Raw genomic sequence first — 22,777 nt, 5'->3', positions numbered from 1 at the left:
ATGTTTATATTTCCAGATGATCTATACTCAGGTGCCAATAAAGAAAGTAATTGTGTGTTCTGTTTGTACAGAGTAACAATGGCTGTAAGATACCTTAATGATTCTTAATAGCAAGTATGATTTTTCTTGTTTTCGTTTCTAATATTGTGATATAAACAACATTGATTCATATCTATTTTTCATGTAAACTTCTGACTTGACAATGCCCAGGTGTTTACTTAGTCACCACACTGAGCCTTCTGAAATGTACAAAAACAGGCAGAGCCTATTGAAGATTGGGAACACTAGGCCTGCTGAGAAAGAATATTCATGTTCCTCATGTTTCTCATCCCGTGATGGCAATACATGTAGGGTCCCAGAATCAGAATATACTACCTTGTTCTCCATACCAGGCATCTCCCACCTATGTATTTAGTTAGAAATGCAACTTTTCAGCCTTGGAAAAAGAGAGATTTACCAAAAAGCACTAAAGAAATCTTTGGAATCTTAGTAACTGCAGTCACTGTGGCCAAATTCTAACCCTATGTGGTTTACCATAGGCTACATCATCCCTCTACCCCAGCCTTGCCCTTCTTGAAGTTCACAGGCATTCAGAAGGTCTCTTGAAACATCTGTGAGTCACAGGTAGGGGGATCAGAAATGAAAAGTTAGAAAGTTCAGAAATTACAACCAGAAGGAAATGGCCAATGGTTTGTTGGTAAGCTCTGTCCTTCCTCATCAACATTTCTACCACCATCACTCCCCTCCCCAAGTTCTGAAAGTTCAAAGCTAGACATCACCTTTCTAGGACCTGCCAAGGGAATTCCTCACTGAGGCTCCCAACTTCTAACTCTCCATTCATCTCGAAGCTTCATATAGGTACTATTTTAACCACCATCCATAGAAAAGCTGAGGAAACGGGAACTGATAGACTCAAAATAAGAAGTGGCTTTGACTGGTGTATGTGACCCTGAACACAGACCAAAGCCAGTTGCCTCATGAAGTCATGAGCTCTTCCTTTGATGACTTTCTGCCTTGGGTGCCTTAGATAGACTTCCTGAATTGGGCTAGAGCAGTGATGGCGAACCTTTTGAGCTCAGCGTGTCAGCATTTTGAAAAACCCTAACTTAACTCTGGTGCCGTTTCACATATAGAAATTTTTTGATATTGGCAACCATAGTAAAACAAAGATGTATATTTTTGATATTTATTTTATATATTTAAATGCCATTTAACAAAGAAAAATCAACCAAAAAAATGAGTTTGTGTGTCACCTCTGACACGTGTGTCATAGGTTCACCATCACTGGGCTAGAGCTTGGATGAAATGATCTTTGAATTGGGGTGTGTATGAGTCATGGAAAGCTTACCCCAAGGAGGCAGTAGCCACGCCAGTCTTGAATGGCATTCAAATAGACAAAATGGAGAGGAGGAGAAGAGAAAACAGCATTCCAAGTAGAGGGGAGAGTATAAACAAAGACATGGAGATATGATACAGCATAGCAAGATGTGATACTCAGTGCTGTATTTTTGGAGTATTAAATGTCAGGTAAGGAATAGTAGGAATGATGTTGGAGAAGTAGGGAGTATCTGGATCCTGGGGGATCCTGATATACCATGATTAAAAGCTTTGGTTTTATCTTACAAATGTTTGAAGGATTTTTAAGCAGATGAATGACATATAGTCACTGAAATAGCCCCATATATACATATCATAATGATGACCTCACCAAAAAGAATATAAGGCAATTTTGAAATTAACCTAATTAATTAATGAAAGCTGGTTAGACTGTTGTCCTTTGTATGCTAGAGGATCATTATACCTTTTGTAAGATTGACAAAATGAAGTCTCCACCTAGCTTCTTACACTGGGTTAGGACACGGCTGGATTTATTTATTTATTTATATTGAATTTATTGGGGTAACATTGGTTAATAAAATTATATAGGTTTCAGGTGTACAGTTCTATAATACATCATCTGTATATTGTATTGTGTGTTCATCACCCCAAGTCAAGCCTCCTTCCATCACCATTTATTCCTCCTTTACCCTCTCTGACCTCCCTCCATGCCCCTTTCCCTCTGGTAATCACCAAACTGTTGTTTGTCAATGAGTTTTGTTTTTCTCCCCTTAATCTCTTTACCTTTTTCACCCAGTCCCCAACACCCTCCCCTCTGACAGCTGTATCTATGAGTCTGTTTCTATTTTGTTTGTTTATTTTGTTCATTAGATCCACATATAATATGTGAAATCATGGTATTTGTCTTTATATTTCACTGAGCATAATACTCTTCAGGTCCATCCATGCTGTTGCAAAAGGTAAGATTTCCTTCTTTTTTACAGCTGAGTAGTAGTCCATTGTGTAAATGTACCACAGGGTTTTTATCCACTGATCTACTGAGATGGGCACTAGTTGTAAATAATGCTACACTAATAAAAGACAAAGATGCTAATTGACCGTACCTTCACCACACCCATCAGCCAATCAGAAGAGTATGCAAATTAACCCATTGTCCTGGTATGTTGCAGGAAATAGTTTTAAGAGTATTGAGACTGGAAGTAGGGAAATAAGTTAAAGCGTTATTGGAATCCCGTGTGCGACCCGACCCGGGGCGGCCGGGCGGGACAGCAGCGATCCGCCGCCTGCCCACCCGCCCGCCTGCCATCCGGGCCTCCTGTGTGCGACCCGGGGCGGCCCTCCCGTGTGTGATCTGGAGCGAAGTTGGATGGCTCCGGGGCCGGTTCCTGCCAGAGCCCGGCCAGAGTGAAGGCCTGGGTCCTGGGTGCCAGAGGCAAACCGGTACCAGCAGCCAAGGGAAGGGAAGGCCTATTGCACGAATCTCTTCGTGCAACAGGCCTCTAGTTGTAAATAATGCTGCAATGAATATAGGGTGCATTTTCTTTTCAATTAGTGTTTCAGGCTTCTTCAGATATATTCATAGCTGGATTTATATATTGGAAAGATTGTCCTGGTATGTTGCAGGAAATAGTTTTAAGAGTATTGAGACTGGAAGTAGGGAAATAAGTTAAAGCGTTATTGGAATTGTCTAGGTGAGCAATGACAGAAGCTTGAACTAGGGCAGTAAATACATCTGCTGAAGAAAAAACCAGCAGATTTGTTTGAAGAGATAGTGTGGCATAATGTGGCAGTATTAACAATGGAAATCTCAGAAAGGATCACAACTAACTGCTAACCCATCACTGCTTCTTGCTAAGGTCATGCTCCCTGCAGCTGCTTCATGACCAAGTGTGGGAAGGATATTAAGGCAAGCCCATCCTGAAAATGTGGGACTTCTTTGATGGGCAAATTTAGTTCTTAGATTTTTAAAAATATATATTTTTATTGATTTCAGACAAGGTGAGGAAGAGAGAGATAGAAACATCAATGATGAGAGAGAATCATTGATCAACTGCCTCCTGCATGCCCCACACTGGGGATCAAGCCTGCAACCCCAGCATGTGCCTTGACCAGGAATCAAACCGTGACCTCCTGGTTCATAGATCCATGCTCAAGCACTGAGCCATGCCCACTGGGCTAGTTCTAAGATGTTTTATCAGCATTGTGAACTTTCTTAGAACTTCACTATACTAGTAGTTTAAGACTCTTCCATGCAATCGACCGACCTCCCTCTCTCCCCTTCCCTCCCCTCCCTCCTGCTCCCCCTCCCCTCCCCTCCCTCTCTCCCACCTCCTCTCTCCTGCCTCCTTCCCTCCCCTACCTCCTTATCCGTCCTCCCCCCTTCCCTTCCTCCCCCCTTCCCTTCCTCCCTCCCCCTTCCCTTCCTCCCTCCCTTCCTTCCTTCCTTCCTTCCTTCCTTCCTTCCTTCCTTCCTGCCTTCCTGCCTTCCTGCCTTCCTGCCTTCCTGCCTTCCTGCCTTCCTTCAATTCATAAGGCTCTGATGGCTCTCCCAGAGACCCTGGACTAAACTAGTGGTGGGTAACTTTTGGGTTCTGGAGTCACAATAACCTGGGTGTGAATTTGGCCCCACCATCCTAGATATATGAGTTCAAGTAAGTAATTTAATCTCTTAACGTGCCAGTCTTCTCATCTGTTAAAATCATAATACCTCTAGTGAGGATTAAATAGGCTTATAAAGTTCATAGCACAGTATCTGGCACATAGTAAGTACCTGATAAATATTAGCCATTCTTATTATTAAATATGGGATATGAAGGAGAGGAAGAAGTCAGGGGTAGTGCCTAGGTTTCTGGCTATTTACAATATATAAAGTCATCACAAATATTACTTAAGTTTACTTTCCTTTTGCACATAGCAGATACCCTTTTGAATACAAAAGAGATTAGGAAATCCTTCCTTTTTTTCCCTCCCCACTCTTAAATTTCTCAACTTCTCCAGTTCTCATGGCTAATGGAAGATAAACTTTTTAAAAAAAATTTAAGTTGGTGTACAATCTAAAATTGGTCATATTAATTTCAGATGTATAATATAGTGATTTGACATTTTATATCTTACATCATGATCACCCTGCTAATTCTAGAATCATCGGTCACCATGTAAGCTTATCATGGTATTTTTTTAAAATATATTTTATTGATTTTTTACAGAGAGGAAGGGAGAGGGTTAGAAAGTTAGAAACATCGATGAGAGAGAAATATCAATCAGCTGCCTCCTGCACACCCCCTACTGGGGATGTGCCCGCAACCAAGGTATATGCCCTTGACTGGAATCGAACCTGGGACCCTTCAGTCCGCAGGCCGACGCTCTATCCACTGAGCCAAACCAGTCAGGGCTATCATGGTATTTTTTACTATATTCCCTTCCCATTTTCATCCATCTCCCCACCCCCTCCCTTCTGGTAACCATCCTTTTGGTCTCTGTTTCACTGAGTCTGTTTTTGGTCTGTTTTGTTAGATTCCACATGTAAGTGGAACCATACAGTAATTGTTTTTCTCTGCCTGACTTATTTCACTTAGTGTAATACCCTCTAGGTCCATCCATGTTGTTGCAAATGGCAATATTTCATTCTTTTTTTTACTGCAGCAATAAAAAAGAATGAAATATATATATATATATATATATATATATATATATATATATATATATATATCTGAAAGGGCGAGGGCTAGGCCCTCCACCTTGCCCCAGGGTAAGGGCTACGTCCTCCATCTTACCTTGGCCACATGCGTCTTCCCGGAAGTCTAAGACTCTGCTAGCCACACCCAGGAACAAGACATCGACTTGCGCCTGGCCAATCGGCAGAGCACAGTCCTTTCTCCTCCCCTTACTCCAACCCCCTCCCCACTGAAAGATATATAAAATATGCTTAAACTCTTAGTCCGGGCTCACAGACACTGCTCTGTGCTCAGAGTAGGCTGTGAGTCCCAGCATGCTGATATCAATAAACCCTTTGCTTTTTGCATGAGAAGCGTCTCTTGGTTCTTTGTGACAGCGGCTTGCGTCCAGGGCGTTACAATCTCACATTGTCTTTATCCATTCATCTATCGATGGACACCTAGGTTGCTTCCATATCTTTGCTATTATAAATAATGCTACAATGAACACAGGGGTACATAAATCTTTTCAAATTAGTGTTTTCCTTTCCTTTGGATAAAGATTAACTGTTAAGTGCTACACAAAAATGGACATAAAATAGACTGCTGGACTCTGGAGTTTAGAGGGTAGCCTTTCTTTCACTGCATTTCCCCAGGCACACGAGTTCCCAGTAGGAGATGAGCTTTGAGAATATTCTTTTGCCCTTTGGAGGAGAAGCCCATTCTAGAGCTCCTTCATGTAACAAGGGAGAAAAGTTATCCCCCTTCCTTGAGGAACTGAAAAGCTAGGTGGTTGGAATTCCAAATAAAACACTTTCTGTAGCGTTTTCTTTAGAACAATTTAGCTATTGAATGAGATAGCAAGCACACTGCAAAGTGCACATTACCAAGTGATCTTCCCCTTCCCAAACATACTAAAGAGCTTACCACAGAATAAAATTTAAATTACAGACTGGAATATGGAGTTAAAACTAGCAAAATGGAATGGAAAGGGAAAATATAAACTCCTAAACAAAATTTTAGGAAATTAATGGTATAAGCCTGGTGTGGGGAAAAAAAATCTAGCTGAGCAGTGGTTTATATGAAAAATACCATGGGTTTTAGGTTAACCGCCAGCTCCATGGAGCCAACAGTACCATTTTGGCTTGTAAAGAAATGAGTGTAATCTTTGGCTGCCTGGTAGAAGTATAATATCCTAGTAATGGGAAACTTCAGTTTCCTCATCTGCAAGATTGGGGGCTGGATTAGATGATTTCCAAGTCCCATACAGCTCTATGATTTTCTAAGTGTATGTCTCTATGACTTTAAAGTTCTAAACCTGAATTGCTACATTTTCAGGAAATGACCATAGAAAAGATATATAGACTTGATGAAAACAGATAATCCATTTTAATCTCATTGACTTTATAGCTTGACTGATCTTGGGGGGATCTTTCTATGTGCCGAAGTGACCCACAAATACTCCCCAAGACACGTGTGACAATGAGACAAACTTGAGAACATTTATTTCCCACCATGTCCAGCTTTACTCAAAACTATTTTTCTTGAGGTGGCAAGCTTGAGCAACCAGTTTTTCTTGAAGTTTGCCTGATACATATGTTTATGGTGAGCTGTACTGTCATTCCTCTGTCTTGCCATAGCCATGGAGGGCCCCTCCCAAGCCAACTAGCTGCCTATTGACATTGGTAATCAAGGATTTGAGAAGCAGAAATCAAGGTCAACATGAGGCAATGACAGAAAGGACTAGAAAGCCCTAGTACACAGGGCCCCCTTACTAGGCTCTGCTGTATATGGACTGAGGGAGGGCATGGATCCAAGTTTTAGCCACAACATAATAGGCAGTCTGTGATGGTTTTGTGGGTAACCAGTGAGCTTCCTCCCTCCATTGCTGCTACCATTCTCTTCTGGACCACTAAGCTGGCATTTTCAGACATTTTAAACATCTTTTGAGAAAAATGCAGCAAAAGAGACCAATCATGGGGAAAGCAAAGCTTTAATAAACAACAGAATTCCAAATATTTCAACTGGGATTTCTTTGTCTAGCTAAGAGATTTAGACAGTGGATCAGAGAGTCTGTCATTCCTTCTTGTCCTGAAATTAACCAGGTGTATGCCCTTGGGCAAGCCACGCAACAACCTGGGGCCCCGTTTCCTCACTTGCAAAATGAGGAACCCCATCTAGCTACTTCCAAGAGTGTCGGGGTATCTTTAGGCTGCCCTTGTTTATGGAGGATCCCTGACCTAGGAACAGACTATATACTGAACAGGAAAGGAATTATATATAGACTTGGAGGTGATCTCTGTGAAGCCAGTGAGAAGGAGGATCCTAGAATCTTAAGAGGAAGGGCAATAAGCAAGAACTGAAATCACAGGACTCCCAGGTTCCTGCCCCAGGTAAGTCCCTCCCAGGTACTGACTGAGTTGCTCTGTGTCTCACTTTCTTAACTCATCAGGTAGAAGAGGTCACAGAGGGTGGGGCTGTGAACATTGAGGATACCATTCTCAATGTTCTGAAAAGAGGACAGAGGTAGCAGAAAGGCCAGAAGAGGAGTTTCCACGGCACATTAGCCTCAATTTACTATCCCATTCTCTTTCCAGATTGGAAGGGACACAGGAGCCAGGTCAGCTTCGGCATCCCTGGCTTCTTACCTACCTGCATCACCTCACCAGCACAGTCACCAGCTTGGGCAAGGAAATCAAGATCTTGAACCAAAAGGGGTAAGTCCAGGAGATGCTAAATTAGATGGGCTTTTGGAGATTTTTGTGGGATCCATAGGGGAGAGGACTTGCTTTTATTTTTCATTGTGATATAATATACACAACATGATTTTTACCACTGTAACCATTTTTAAATATACAATTCAGTGGAGAGGCCTTTTATGATTATTCAGTTATCTCCCTACCCGTGGTCGGCAAACTGCGGCTCGAGAGCCACATGCGGCTCTTTGGCCCCTTGAGAGTGGCTCTTCCTAAGACTTAGGAGTACCCTAATTAAGTTAATAACAATGTACCTACCTGTATAGTTTAAGTTTAAAAAATTTGGATCTCAAAAGAAATTTCAATCATTGTACTATAGATATTTGGTTCTGTTGACTAATGAGTTTGCCAACCACTGCCCTATACTAATGTAGATTGTGGGCTCCCTGCTAGGAAAGTTCTTGATTAGTCTGCAGGGTCCCATCAGTTAGGCTGGGTTTAGCTTCTGCAATAGAGGAACACCCCAAAATGCCAGAAACAGGACAGAAAATTATTCAGTGGTCGTTTCTCCTTGATACAGGGTGAGATCATACTTGCTGCTGTGTCCCTTTAATTTTTATCTCTGCCTTGGCCCTAACCACTTGTCCAGACCTGTGGTTTGCCCTTGGGCCTGTTTTCTTTTATTATACTGCATTTTTGTTCTCTGATTTCTGGCTTATTCTGACCATGAAAAACCTATTTCTTCTGGGATCAGCCTTGTCTTCCCCTTCACTGATCCTGCATACCTTACTTGTCAGATATGATTGACAGCTTCTTCTCTCTACTTGAGCTTCAATCCCACATCCCTCACTGGGTACTGGTCATTTCCTCTAGAATGTGCCAGTCATGGTTCTGCCAAGCATATCTCAACATGTCCAAAAACAACCTTCTTCTTCTTTTTTTTTTTTTTTGCTACAAACCAGCAGCTCTTATAACCTCTGAGCTCCTGTCAATAGTTCATTGAGTCATTCAGACAAGAAGCAAAGTCTTCTTTGACTTAATCTCCTTTCAATGCCATTCAGTCCCTAAGAACAATCAGATTTTCCTTCAAAACTCTGATGGATACTTTGTATCCATCCCCACCCCCCCCAATGCCCATTTCTAGGTCCTTACCACCTCTAATATCATCTAGTGCTGTGTCCACTCTTCCCCTGATTGGCGTTCCTGTGCCAGACCTAGAGCTATCTTTATTAATCAAGTCACATCTGTTCAAAACCTGAAGTTCTTCCCTATTCCTACCATGTAGACTTCTTAACCTTATCGACTGTTCAGTTCCCTCAATTTGATTCCATTCTGGAAAGTCCTTCTGCCAGGCAGCTATATTGTAATAGAAAGTTAAATGAACGTGGAATGAGTGGACCTGCTTTCAGATCCTAGCTTTATACTCATCAGAACCACTTGGGCCAGTCACCCACTCTTGGATCCCCCTTTGAAAAATGGGGATGATAATATGTACATCATAGGGAATTTTATGAGGATTCAATGAGATAAATACGTGTGGAGGCAGGTTCAATGTGCTCAGAACTCACATTTGAACAGACTCCCTTGATTCAAATCCAGGCTTTTCTACTCAGTAACCATGTGACCTGGAACAAGTTCCTTAATCTCCCTGGGCTTCGTGTTTTTCGTTTGTAAAACAGAGATATAGCAGTGCATACCTCCTAGGTCTGTAGTGACAATCACATGAGATAATGTATATAAAGTGCTTAATACATGCCTGGCACATTGTAAGCTGTAATAGGCGTAAGCTATTACTATTATTATGTGCAAGAGACCTAATCAGCACTTAATAAATGTTTGCTAAGTTTGTTGATGAATTCATCTTATCCATATGATCTCATTTCCCACTAATTGTTGCTAAGTACATTACTGTGCCACCCTTCCTCCAGACAGGCTGACCACCTTGACTTTCATTAAAACATCTTCCACTTTCCTTGCCTTTGGTTCTGGTACTTCTCTTTTCTAGAATGGCATAATTTCTCTTCCCTGCCTATCCAAATTCTTCCCATTCTTTAAAGTCTGTCCTAAACCCTGCCTCCATGAAACTCTCTTCTGTACTTACTGTTTTCTCACTTTCCTAAACCAGTTACCCCTGATTCAGCATATGGTACACTCAGATACTGTTTCCTTTGTACTCATTTTACGTCTTCAACTAGTCTGGAAGATGTTCACCAGTCTAGCATTGTTTCAGAATGCATAGTAAACACAGTGAATATTTAATCTACTAGACCCGTGGTCAGCAAACTGCGGCTCGCAAGCCACATGCGGCTCTTCGGCCTCTTGAGTGTGGCTCTTCCTAAGCCTTAGGAGTACCCTAATAAAGTTAATAACAATGTACCTACCTATATAGTTTAAGTTAAAAAAATTTGGCTCTCAAAAGAAATGTCAATCGTTGTACTGTTGATATTTGGCTCTGTTGACTAATGAGTTTGCCGATCACTGTACTAGACTATCTTATCAACTCAGACTATCTCTTGGGATCACATTCCCTGATTATATTTAGGGTGGAATTTGAAAAAAGGAAAACACACTTAGTTGTGTGAGGGTGAGAAAGGGTCCAGAATTCTGAAACAACTTTTCAGAACTAGAGTCTCTTATCAATAGAGTGGCACCTGAAGGTGGGCAGATGAGGGGGTGAGGGATAAGGAGTTCCTGGTACACGGGACAAGGTCCTTGGCCTCTGGGCCAACGTGTTGGAGAAATGCTTAAGGATGGGGGCTCAGCAGTTGAGGGGCTGGAGACAGACCATAGCTGACACAGACAGAAAAGTGTCCCCATTCAAATTTGGTTCTTGCTGTGACAGGCTTTGCCTTTAACTAGTTTCTCAAGTTCTTACACCTTTACACAACATTTGCCCTATTGAGAAACTGGTTTTGCATGAAACTTCCCATGGCTTTAGGCAAATATCCATGACGGTGTTTGCATACCGTTGGGGTTTTACCCCTCCCAAATGTACCAATAAAGATGAAGTGGCATTCAGATGACGTGATATGAAGGACATCACTGCAGCCTCAAAACTGAAAATGCCATAACTATGTGAAAGGTTCATACCAGGATTTCACAATCACAGCGAAGGCCAAGCAAGACTAGCCCAGATGCAAGGTAAAGAGCGTTGTCTTTACCCCAGTTCTCACAAAGCCTTCTCTGCAGCCTATATGGATCTCCCGTCTCTGAACTCCTGTAGTACATATTATCTAGACTACACAGTTCAGTCCTGCATTATACAGTGTCTTCTAAAAATTCTCCATGTGTTAGTTGTGTCCCCCTACCTCGTTGCAAGTCCCTGAGAAGACAGACTATCTCTCATACTCTTTTGCTCTCTCCTGTGGAGCTCCTCAATACACTTCAGTGCTGGGCACAATAAGATTCTCAACAAGTGTTGACGATATGTTTTGGGAAATGTGAATTCATGAAAAGTGGCTCCACCAAGGAGAAATAGAAGACCTGTCTCTTTGTTAAAGTGGTGGGCAGCCCTAGCTGGTTTGGCTCAGTGGATAGAGCATTGGCCTGCAGACTGAAGGGTCCCAGGTTTGATTCTAGCCAAGGGCACATGCCTGGGTTGTAGGCTCCACCCCCAGTAGGGGGTGTACAGGAGCAGCAACAATGATTCTCTCATCATTGATGTTTCTATCTCTCTCTCCCTCTCCCTTCCTCTCTGAAATCAATAAAAATACATATTTTTTAAAAAGTGGTGGGCTTAGGGAGTCCCATCATCATTTACGGTGCTGTCAGCAGCACCAGCCTCCTTTCATCAGTCAGGGAGTCAACTGGGGTTGTAGTGAGAATTAAGTGAGATAATGGATTGTAAACACAGTGGTTGGCCATGAGAGATGCTCAATACTTGTTGGCTCTTTCTCCTTTCCTTCTCTTGAGTATCCTGCCCAAAGTTATACAAAAATTAAGTGCCAGCCTCTCTTGTTTTTTAAGCTACAGTACAGTTAGGACACAGGGTCCCAGTGCTTTCCCACTTAGGAGAGAGCAGTGTTTGCCCTAGTGTCTGAGATCCCTTCCCATTTCCCTTTCTCCCCCTCAACCATGAAGGTCATACAGTAAGAGCTGTGAGGAGCATCAGAAATCCTCTGACTCAACCGCTTTATTTTGTAGATGAGGAAACTTGGGGTTCAGGAAAGAGCAGTTGAGGATAGTGGAGGGAGGATCTGCGGGTTTTGGAGTCAGGTAGAATTGGACTCTCATCCCAGTGCCGCCACTTTTTAGCTGTGGGATTTGGGGGAGTCTCTTCACATCTTGGAGCCTCAATTTCCTCATCTTTAAAATGGGTGGGTAACAACACCAACCTACTGGGGTTGTAGTGAGAATTAAGTGAGATAATGGTATATAAACACAGTGCTTGGCAATGAGAGATGCTCAATACTTGTTGGCTCTTTCTCCTTTCCTTCTCCTGAGTATCCTGCCCAAATTATAAAAAAATTAAGTGCTAGCTTCTCTTGTTTTTTAAGCTAGATAGTCTTTCAATCACATACTAAAGCTAGTCTTCTATCCACTAGAAAATTAGGGTGAACCATTAAAATTTTTAAAAATTACCTTTACTGGGGATTTGGACCAATTTGTATGCCTCAGAGATAAAAGAAATTAAAAGACAGGAATACTGAATTTCACAGTGAAATTCAGAGGTCTTGAGGTTTTACCCATTTTTGACTACAGTGTTTGAACTCCTGGGACTCCTAAAATGGTACTGATGGCCTTTTACCCTTTAAAATAAAAAATCCAGTCTCCGATATATTTACATGCTTTATCTTTCAACCTGATATTTTTCACCTGTTTTTCTTAAGACATACTCTTCTGCCCATTAGTCATCAATTGGAGCTAAACACTGCTGTTGAGGTTCTGTTAAAGAAATAAGAAATCTGTATTGGTAATGATCATTGTGGACTTGTGGGGTGGTTTAGTCTCATAAATGAAATGGACATATATATCATTTGTAAAAATTAATGCTTGATGATAAACCTTTCTTTCACATGCTGGAGAAGATTTATAGGAATCATTATTTCTTTTTAAAATTTTAGCTAGTTAATATTCATTGTGTTTGGTTGCAATATATCTTTAAGCATGAAGCAGAGCTAGGATGAGACCAGAACAACAATCTCAGCATGAAATACCTCCTACTTGTGACTGTTACAATGGTCAAATTGTGATTACTGATTCATCATTTGGTGAATCAGGTAGGTCTTAAAGGAAGAGGAACAAAGCAGGAGCAAACCTCCCTGAAGTTTTCTTTGTGGGAGGAGTGGTAGGCAGAATAATGGTCCCTCAAAGTCCCTGTCCTAATCCTCAGGACCTGTGAATGTTAGGCCACATGGCAAGGGGGGATTAAAAATGCAAAGGGAATTAAAGTTGCTAATTAGCAAACTTTAACAAAGGGGAATTATTCTGGATTATTCAGGTGGGCCCAATGTCCTCTCAAAGGTCCTTTATAGCAGAAAAGGGGGCAGAGGAGAACCAGAGAGAGGGTAAGTGTGTGAGAAGAACTCTACCCACTGTTGCTAGCTTTGAAGATGGAAGAAGGGGCCATGAGCCAAGGAATATGGCAGCCTCTGGAAGCTGGAAAGGGCCAGAAAATGGATTTCCCCCTAGAGCAGTGGTTCTCAACCTTGGCTGCACATTAGAATCACCTGGGAATCTTGTTAAAATCCTGATTTCTGACACATCATCCTCCAGAAATTCTGTTTCTTTGTTACTAATGATGAGGCCCAGAAGTCAGGATTTTAACAAGATTCCCAGGTGATTCTAATGTGCAGCCAAGGTTGAGAACCACTGCCCTAGAGCATCCAGCGGAAACACAGCCCTGCTGACACCTTGACTTTAGCCCAGCAAGATCTGTTTTACATGCCTGAATTCCAGAACTTTAGGATAATAAATCTGTGTTGTTTTCAGCCACTAAGTTTGTAGTAACTTACTTACATCAGTGATACCAAAATAGTACAAAAGGTTTCTCCAAACAAAGGCTGACAGACCATTTTGCCCAAAAGATGCTGCCTGCCATTCTGGGATTTCACACAATCATGGGCAACCTTTAAAGTTCCCAAAGGAACTGAGACATGGGGAGAGGCTGAAGATCAATGTCAAGGGGGCATAGTGATCAGCAGTTAGTAAAGAATGCTACTCACAGAGATGCAAATCAAAACAACAATGCGGTACCATCTCACACCTGTCAGAATGGCTATCATCAACAAATCAACAAACGACAAGTGCTGGAGAGGATGTGGAGAAAAAGGAACCCTCAGTGCACTGTTGGTGGGAATGCAGACTGGTGCAGCCACTGTGGAGAACAGTATGGAGTTTCCTCAAAAAACTAAAAATGGAACTCCCATTTGACCCAGTGATCCCACTTCTAGGAATATATCCCAAGAAACTAGAAACACCAATCAGAAAGGATATATGCATCCCTATGTTCATAGCAGCACAATTCACCATAGCTAAGATTTGGAAAGAGCCTAAGTGCCCATCAGCAGATGAGTGGATTAAAAAACTGTGGTACATCTACACAATGGAATACTATGCTGCTGTAAAAAAGAAGGAATTCTTACCATTTGCAACAGCATAGATGGAACTGGAGAGCATTATGCTAAGCGAAATAAGCTAGTCAGAGAAAGATAAATATCCATGATTTCACTCATTTATGGAATATAATGAACAACATAAACTGATGAACAAAAACAGATCCAGAGACAGAGAAGCATCGATCAGATGGCCAAACCTCAGAGGGAAGGTAGGGAGGGTGGGGTTAAGGGGGAGAGATCAACCAAAGGACTTGTATGCATGCATATAAGCCTAACCAATGGACACAGACACGGGGGCGGGGGGGGGGGGTGAGGGCGGCAATGGGGAGATATGTGGGGATAAGGACACATATGTAATAACTTAATCAATAAAAAAATAAAAATAATAAATTTTAAAAAAAGAATGCTTCTCACATTTGGCCCCGTAAGGGTGGAGAAGACATCTATAATAATAAAAGCGTAATATGCTAATTAGACCAGATGTCCTTCCTTCTGGACAAAGCCGCAGCAGGCAGGGGTCCCAGCAGAGGTCCTTGGCTGCTGCAGCGGCGGATAGGGGCTGGGACCAAGGCCCTTGCACGAATTTTGTGCATCGAGCCTCTAGTATAAATATAACTCATAACCTCCAGGAGAGACAGGATTACTTGGTATTTGCATTACATCTTTTATTTATGAAATTAATACACTTAAAGAATTTCACTTAAACAGTTTCATTGAATCCTCCCATCAACCAACCCTATGAGGTGACAATTTTTACTATCCCATTTTATAAACAAGAAAACTGAAACTTAGAGAGTTAATTTTCCTGAAATCAGAAAATAGTAAGAAAAGCTGGGATTCAAACAGATCTGGTTCCAAAAGCTAGGTGCTTCACTACCCTGTTATCTGTCCTGTCTGGAGAGCATTCAGCCAGGAAGTTGATACATGTAGAGAGTGCGCATTAGTTATGGTAATTTCTACTAGTAAATGGAGGTTGTGGTGGATATCTACTCTCCATATGTCTGCTTCTCATGAACATGGAGTCTTCCTAGCATGTACCTGTCGTTAAAAGCATCACTGGCCAGTGGTGGCTTCTTGCTGAACGTTTTTAATTCACTTAAAACCATAAACCTAAATTTGACATAAAATACAGGCCAACCCCACCTCCCTCAACCTCAGACCTCCACCCTGTTTCCTATTTTAAGAATTTTTTTGTTATTAATCGAATGGCTGGGGGGGGGGGGGCAGGGTGGGAGGTCAATTGGGGGAAAAGGAGGCATATGTAAAACTTTAGACGATAAGAAAAAATACATCTTCCACTCTAAAAAAAAAAAAGAATTTTGTTATTAATCAGTCATCTAGACTCAAGAGCTATAAAAACAATAACAGCTAACACTTACTGAGAATACATTCCAGTTATTGTGCTAAGCATTTTAGACATCATGCATTTAACCCTCTTTACTACCGCATGAAGAAGGTACAATTATTAACCCCATTTTATAAATGAGGAAATTGAAGCTTATATAAATGGCCAAAGGTGACACCTTAGCTTCATCTTTCATTATTCATCTTATTCACCCTCCGTAGCTCATGAATCACCAAGTCCTCTCAATTCTCCCTCTGTGCTATTTCTTGCTTTCTTTCCATGTTCACTGCCACTGTAACAGTCTTGGCCCTTTTTGACTTATGTCTGAATTGTTGCCATAACCCAATATAGTCTATCTTATTCCATGATCCCTTTTCTTAGACCTTTCTAATATGCTTTGGTAAGACTAAGCCACCTAAAATCCCACTTTTATCCTATCCATTTCGAAGTCCAAACCTTTAAACCGGAGAAGGTACTCCCAAATATCCCCAGCGGTCTATCCTTGGACAGTGTAATGGCAGCAATATTTTTTTAAATTAAATAATTTTATTATATTAAAATTAAAAGGAAAAAAATGTTACAACTATAGGTTGAAATTACAGGACAAGATACATAATACAGATAAGCAAATATTGTACCATATAAATGTGTAGCTCAAATTTCATGTATTCTAGCAGTGGGGAGCTCTCACTGGTCATCTGACCAACCCAAATATGCAGTTCTATTTTTCAAAGGCAAGCCTTTGCATAAAAAAACAGTTATGTAAATGTGCTTAGTGTTTTCTATGTATTTCTAAACTTTATTATTAGTAGTATTAAAATAAATGTACATGGTAAAGGAAAAATTGAATCAAAATACCACCAAAGGATTTAGCAATAAATTTTTTTCTCTCTCTCCCAAGGATAACCATTGAATAAGGTGATTTGTATTTTCTTCTTTACACTTTACACTTTTCTGTAATTTATAGACTTTTAGTAATGCACATGTATAGCCTTATAATGGAAATGAAAGCCAATAAAGAAGAATTTTAAAAAGGAACCAAATTTTCCGCCATTCCCTGCTATTTATAAAAGCTAAATTATTTGACTTAGGCCCTATGTACTCTGGCCCCAAACTGCTTTCCGGGCTTATTATACACAATTCAATACAAATGCTCTGCTTCAGTTAAAGCATTTTAAACACTCTTTCCCTGCGGTGTCTCTGTGTGTTTTCTCTTCCTGTGAGTTTCCCCGTTCTCTTTTAATATCCCAATTGACTCTATTGTTCAAGATCGAAGTCAGCTCTATACAGTCTTCCTAAAAAGGGAGGAATCAGTATGCAGCGAGTGTTTACCGTGCGGGCTATGCATTAAGTCGGTGCTTTACTTGGTATTCATTTGAACCTCACAACAGCTCTGGATGGTTTGTATGAATTACCTTCATTTTACAGATGAGGAAACGAAGTGTCCCTCAAGTCACACAGCCAGTAGCTGGAATTTGTAGCCGGCTATCCTGTCTCAGCTCAGTGAGCTCTCATTTTTCCACCAGCTTTTGTAGCACATATCTGGGTAAACTGGACCAATAATCACAGAAGTGCATTCTAAGATTTCTTATAATGTTATTTTGAATGCCTTCTATTTTGTATTTTTGTTATTTTGAATGCCATATATTTTGTACTTTTTTTTTACCTTAACAAAACCTCCTGTGGGTTCTAACATGCTATTTCCTAGCAATATGTCTTTGGGCTAACTCTTTAACACCTTTCTTAGCCTCAACTCCCTCCACTGTAAATTAGGAAGACAATAATAATACCTAATTCTTAGGGTTATAACAAGAGTTAAAAACCCAGTATATAACTTGTACAAAAGAGCTGATTGTTGTGTATTTGATTTAATATGGCAATATTAGTTTATTTTCAAATTCCATTTAATTTCTAGTTGTCTTTTTATAGTAGTAGTTTAAGATATTTCTAAAACTCAGTGACCTAAATAAGACTAGACTTTTATCTTCCATACATTAAAAAACAGATTTTACACAAAATTAAAAAGTACTTGTTTGCTACTTGGTCAGAATATCCTATCTTGCTATTTAACCAACATTGAACAGAGGTTCAGTTATTTGTTAAAGACTGTTTGTTCCTAAGGATAAATGTTTATTTACATTTATAAACACGAATGTTGTTATTGAATGTTGTCATTGTTAGTCCAGAAAGCCACTGAGGACTTGAAACCTATATTTACTTGGAAAATGGAAAAATTAGTTTAAAATCCCTGATATTAAAAAACGGACATCATTTTTTCTTATATCCTTTTATCAGAGAAAAAAGGAATCACTGTGTTCATTCCAATTATTTTCCTTTAGGATCACATGAAAAGAAGCAAAATTCACAAATATTTTTTAGCCTTTCATTTGTTTACTTTCCCTCCTACTACCACCATCATTTTTTTCTGGTTATACAAGAATTGTTCAGCCTTTTGAAAGATGAGTACACCACATGTTAGAATGATAATTCTTTTATCCTTAATATTTTATTTTACAGTTGTCAAAAGACTTGTCAAAACAACCTCGACATAAACCCCAAATGTATGTTCTACCTAATACTGAAAATAAAGTGTGGGTTACAGATAGCAAAAGTCCATCTGCTACTTTCCTGAGATTGTGACGGAGAAATTCTCCTTTCTCAGGGTACTTCTCTATTACCTGTTTGTTATTAATTGTTTGATTAAATCAAAACAAACAGTCTGGTTATCAGGACATTAGGATCTTTGTAGGGTTCAAATGTCCTACATCTGTCTGTAGCTAGGTATTATCCTTTTTTTTCTCCTCGTAACAGTCAAGTTTTTTGAAAGAGTAGTTTTTATTCTACTGTTTCCATTTTCTTCCTTCTTATTTCCTTTTCAACTCACTGAAGTCTTGTAGAAGCAAGATTGTTTTCGATTAAACCATTCTCTCCACAGTCACTAAATCAAAGAAAATCTTTTTAATCTATCTAATGGGGCGTCTCTGAGTATTAACTCACTGGAAATATGCTCTTTCCTGCTTCAAACTCTTTTCTTGGCTTTCTGTAACAGCAATGTCCACTGCTTTTCTAGTTTCTCCTTCTCAGCCTCCCTGTAAGCTTCTCTTCCTGAAACATCAGTATTCCCTTGATTCCCAACACCTTTCTTCTCTTACTCTCTCTGCATGATCTCATCCCCTGGCCATGACTGCAACTAAATATGCCAAAGGGATCCCAAATCGTTATCTCCTGCCTAAACACGGTCTGTGAGCTTCAGACACATAGATGCAACGGTCTATTCCTCGCAAGCATGTCAAACTTGTGGCCACCAGACCGCATGCCTCGCCCACTGGCCGCAAGTTTGACATGCTTGCCTGAGAGATTCCATAGGCACCTTGAAGTCAACATGCTTAAAATTCAACTTCCAGCCCTAGCTGGTATGGCTCAATGGGTAGAGCGTCGGCCTGTGGACTGAAGGGTCCCGGGTTTGATTCCAGTCAAGGGCACATGCCTGGGTTGCGGGCTCGATCCCCAGTAGGGGGCGTGCAGGAGGCAACCAAACAATGATTCTCTCTCATCATTGATGTTTCTCTCTCTCCCTTTCCCTTCCTCTCTGGAATCAATAAAAATATATTTTTAAAAATTCAACTTCCCACCTTTCCAATTGCCATAGCAATCAGCACCATTATTCACCCATTAGCTCAAGATAGAAACCTAGGAGTCAGTCAATCTTGATACTACCTCCCCCCTTAAGATGTAGCTGGTCATCAGATCCTTTTGATTCTAGTTTTTTACTATATTTTGAATCTGCCTTTATTTATATTTAATTCTCCAACTTATACAGGTGTCTCTTATCTTGCTTTATGTCCTCCCCACCAAACCATTCTTTATATAGCAAAATGCAGATCTGATCCTGTCATTTCTCCTACTTAAAATCATCCAGTGGCTTCCCCATCGCTTACCTTGAGTATTTAAAGCCTGGCATAGCTTATAAGGCCTCTATGACCTTGATTCCAATTAGGTGTGTAGTACAGGCTATTCAGATCCCAGCACTTCCATGTACTGTGCAACCTTGAGCATGTTAACTGTAAAATGGAGGTAATGATAGTTGTGAGGATTAAGTGGTTAATTTTCAATAAATGTTAGCTACTCTTTTAAATTATGATTAATAAAATAGTACTATTATCTCCTTAAGATAAATTCTCAAAGTGGAATTTCTGGGTGTCTATTTTTAAAACATACTGCCAAATTGCCCTGCAGAACAGTTATACCAATTCATACTCTCACCTATGATAATAAGAAGGCCCGTTTCTTCACTCTTGAGTTAATCCTGGGATGAACTATTTTAATAATCTTTGCTAAATTGATAAGTGAAAAATCACCTAGTGTTTCTAACTTATTGTGTCAGTTTACATATTTGCCACAAGAAAGATCAGCTATACATTGATAACAGGGTACTATTGATATTTACTCTTTCTTGGTTGTACGTCTTAATTTGACATTGAAGTTTTTCATCTTCTTCTGAGCTTGGATTTCACGTCTTTGAACCCCTTTACCTCTTCCATTTCCTTAGGAATGAGTATGTCTTTATTTAAATGAATGCATTAAACACAATTCCTATTAGATTTTAAGGACTATATTTAGTTCAGTTTCTTTGTAAACCTTTAGATGGGGAGTGCAGGTGAGGGTTGAGGGACCCTTTTCTAATCCCAGTTTAGTCCCTAACTAGGTGTGCATCCTTGGGCAAGCCACTTAACCTCTCTGGACCTTCACTTTCCTAGATATAAAATGAGTGGATGGTACCAGGTAATGTCTTAGTTATTGTCTAGTTCTCATGTTACATAGGTAAAATTTTTCTTCCATGAAGTTCCTTTGGAGGCAAACTCTTGGAATATACCCTCCTGCTCTGTTGCAAATATGGACTGCTCTCCTCCAACACAGTGTCACCTCTTTGAGGCAGAACTTGCTTCTTTCCAGAACTTTGATTCATTCGTATGGTGCCATGAGCCCTAGGACAATAGCAGCAACTACCATCCAAAAAAACACAGCCAAAACTTAAATGTAAAGTAGGTCATAATTATTTTGCATGTAACAAAACCCTTTGAAAATCTGTTGAAAGTTAGGGATCAACTCACAGGAAAACACACATGAGCATATATGCACAACATTTTAAGGAGTCCCTAGACCCTCTGAAGCCAATTATGTATGTATTCTCTAGGGATCCATGCATCCTAGGCTAAGAACACTTGCTTTGGGGACATTAAAGTGATCCCTAGGATAAACTAAATGATCAAAAATGATTCCTTCCTATTGGAAAAGGGAGCTGCTAACTTAAGTACATATTTATAGAATATTATTAAAACTCTCTCTTTTCTTAAAATATATTTTTATTGATTTCAGAGAGGACGGGAGAGGGAGAGAGAGATAGAAACATCCATGACGAGAGAGAATCATTGGCTGCCTCCTGCACGCCCCACACTGGGGATTGAGCCCACAACCTGACCAGGAATCGAACCGTGACCTCCTGGTTCATAGGTCGACGCTCAACCACTGAGCCACGTCAGCCAGGCTAGTTTTAGTCTATATCTTGTTTTTCTAATTAGATGATACACACCAGGAAGGCTCCTGTAATAGTTACCATAGCATCACAACACAAGGAAGACACTCCAATATAATTGTTGTATAGATGTAGAAAGGGGAGAGAGGTTTCAAGATGCGTCAGTAGAGTAAGGCTACTGAAGCTGCAGCATGTGAAGGGTACTCCATAAATTCACACGGTGCCTTTCAACCAGGCAAGATCAATGCTCTCTACCTCTAGGACAAGGATTCTCTCTCTTTTCCTCCCGTTCCCCAAATCCCAGCTCCTCCAACTAAGCAGACTTGAGATGCAACTACCCCTTCAAAACTGTTCTAAAACCAGCAGGTCTATGGTTAGATTGTCAGAGGTTTACTTGAGCTCAGACAATCCCATGGAAGCTGCAGTAACACCTGCTGGCCACCAGAGGACAGGGAGCCGGGGGAGAGATTGCTTCCCCCTCCGCGGGAGTCTTAGAGGTCAAAGGCAGTAGAATGTGGGCTCTCCATCCATGGCCCTCAGGCTTTTTGTACTGGGTGAAGAGCTCAGCGGTCTCCCATTTCCAGATGGGCTCCTTTCTCTCCTCTAGAAGATGGGCTGGAAGTTCCCAGAGGCTTACCCCAATACTAACCTTAAACGATTATCAGTCATAGCCAGTGCACTTGAGTTGCAGGGCTTAAAGGCAGAAAAGACGTATGGAGATATTTTATCTTTCTAATCCACCCCAAACCTGGTTCTCTGTTCTTGAGCCAATTAAAAAAAAAAAAAAAGTCCCTTAGGCAGTGTCCACATGGACATTCCACAAGAAAGTTGCCTTTAGGGACCAATGTCCCAAATGTAGTACATTGCAAATGGAATATTTTAGGAGCTAGATGATTCCTACACATAACTTCTGGCCGGAGCAGTCCGTTCTCAGTGTGCTTTTCCGTCATTAATCACATCTTTGTTATGTGATATCCACGTGAGTACTTCTCAGTCGAAGCAGCTCCATGCTCAAATGCTCAAAGAACAACTAGAATAAAGCTCCGATTGTCCTCGTCAGTGATCCCAAGTCCTGGTTTGTCACCACCTCAGGTCTCCAGTTTTTCAAAGTGTGTAATGTGTCTCAAAACAAAGCTGTTGTAATTAATCCAAAATACGAAAATGCACAAAGTGTATAGAGCTACCATCACAGGGTCTGGCACCTCCAGGGGCAGTGAACTTCTGGTCTGATTTAAAGACGATTGCTCACTGTTCCATGCAGAAAACATTTTTTAAAGAGAAATTTTTGGCTGCTCGCGCTCATTCAAGTTGTAAACATAAACAAGTCTAAGAAAACATAAGCCAAGTAAAAGAATGCTGGGGACATTCATGCGGGGGCTTTCAGCGACAAGCATGACAGAGGGCTGGCCGCCTGACAACACGAGCGCGACTTTTCTCCAAGTACCTGCAGCTTCTCTTTCATAACCCAGGGCCGTGCCCTGCCGTTTGCATTCGTCAGACTTTTTACAGGAGTGACTGTAACTCTCTCAAATCATTGTTTGCGTTTCTTCACGCTGGCGAGGCCGCTGGAAACAGCCCAAGCAGGAGGGAAAGGCGCTGGGTCTTGGGGCGGGGGGTGGAGGGGGGGTGGAAACCCTGGAAATACCTGTTGGGGC

General features: G+C 40.9%; 1 protein-coding gene and 1 long non-coding RNA gene across 5 annotated transcripts in view; one reads left to right on the top strand and one right to left on the bottom strand.

Annotated features, from left to right (window-relative positions):
- Positions 1 to 22,736, bottom strand: part of LOC106696249 — a 31,555-nt gene extending 8,819 nt beyond the window's left edge. Inside the window, exons 1-3 of one of the 2 annotated variants that reach the window (XR_002828081.1) lie at positions 21,772 to 22,736; positions 19,528 to 19,650; positions 12,512 to 12,571 (exon numbers count right to left, since the gene is read on the bottom strand). This is a non-coding gene — a long non-coding RNA (uncharacterized LOC106696249). Of the gene's footprint in view, positions 1 to 12,511; positions 12,572 to 19,527; positions 19,651 to 21,771 lie in introns of those variants that run through there. The other variant, XR_002828082.1, reaches the window with a different exon arrangement.
- DUSP16 (dual specificity phosphatase 16) overlaps positions 1 to 22,777 on the top strand; it is a 118,337-nt gene that overhangs the window by 10,871 nt on the left and 84,689 nt on the right. Inside the window, exons 1-2 of one of the 3 annotated variants that reach the window (XM_023750039.1) lie at positions 7,025 to 7,384; positions 7,589 to 7,708. The gene's annotated coding sequence lies outside the window, so the exon portion shown is untranslated. Of the gene's footprint in view, positions 1 to 7,024; positions 7,385 to 7,470; positions 7,518 to 7,588; positions 7,709 to 22,777 lie in introns of those variants that run through there. The other 2 variants (XM_023750040.1, XM_014451701.2) reach the window with 2 other exon arrangements.

Source organism: Myotis lucifugus, unplaced genomic scaffold (assembly GCF_000147115.1).
Source record: "Myotis lucifugus unplaced genomic scaffold, Myoluc2.0 scaffold_10, whole genome shotgun sequence".
NCBI classification, from domain to species: domain Eukaryota; kingdom Metazoa; phylum Chordata; class Mammalia; order Chiroptera; family Vespertilionidae; genus Myotis; species Myotis lucifugus.
This window is presented reverse-complemented; position numbering and strand designations above follow the sequence as displayed.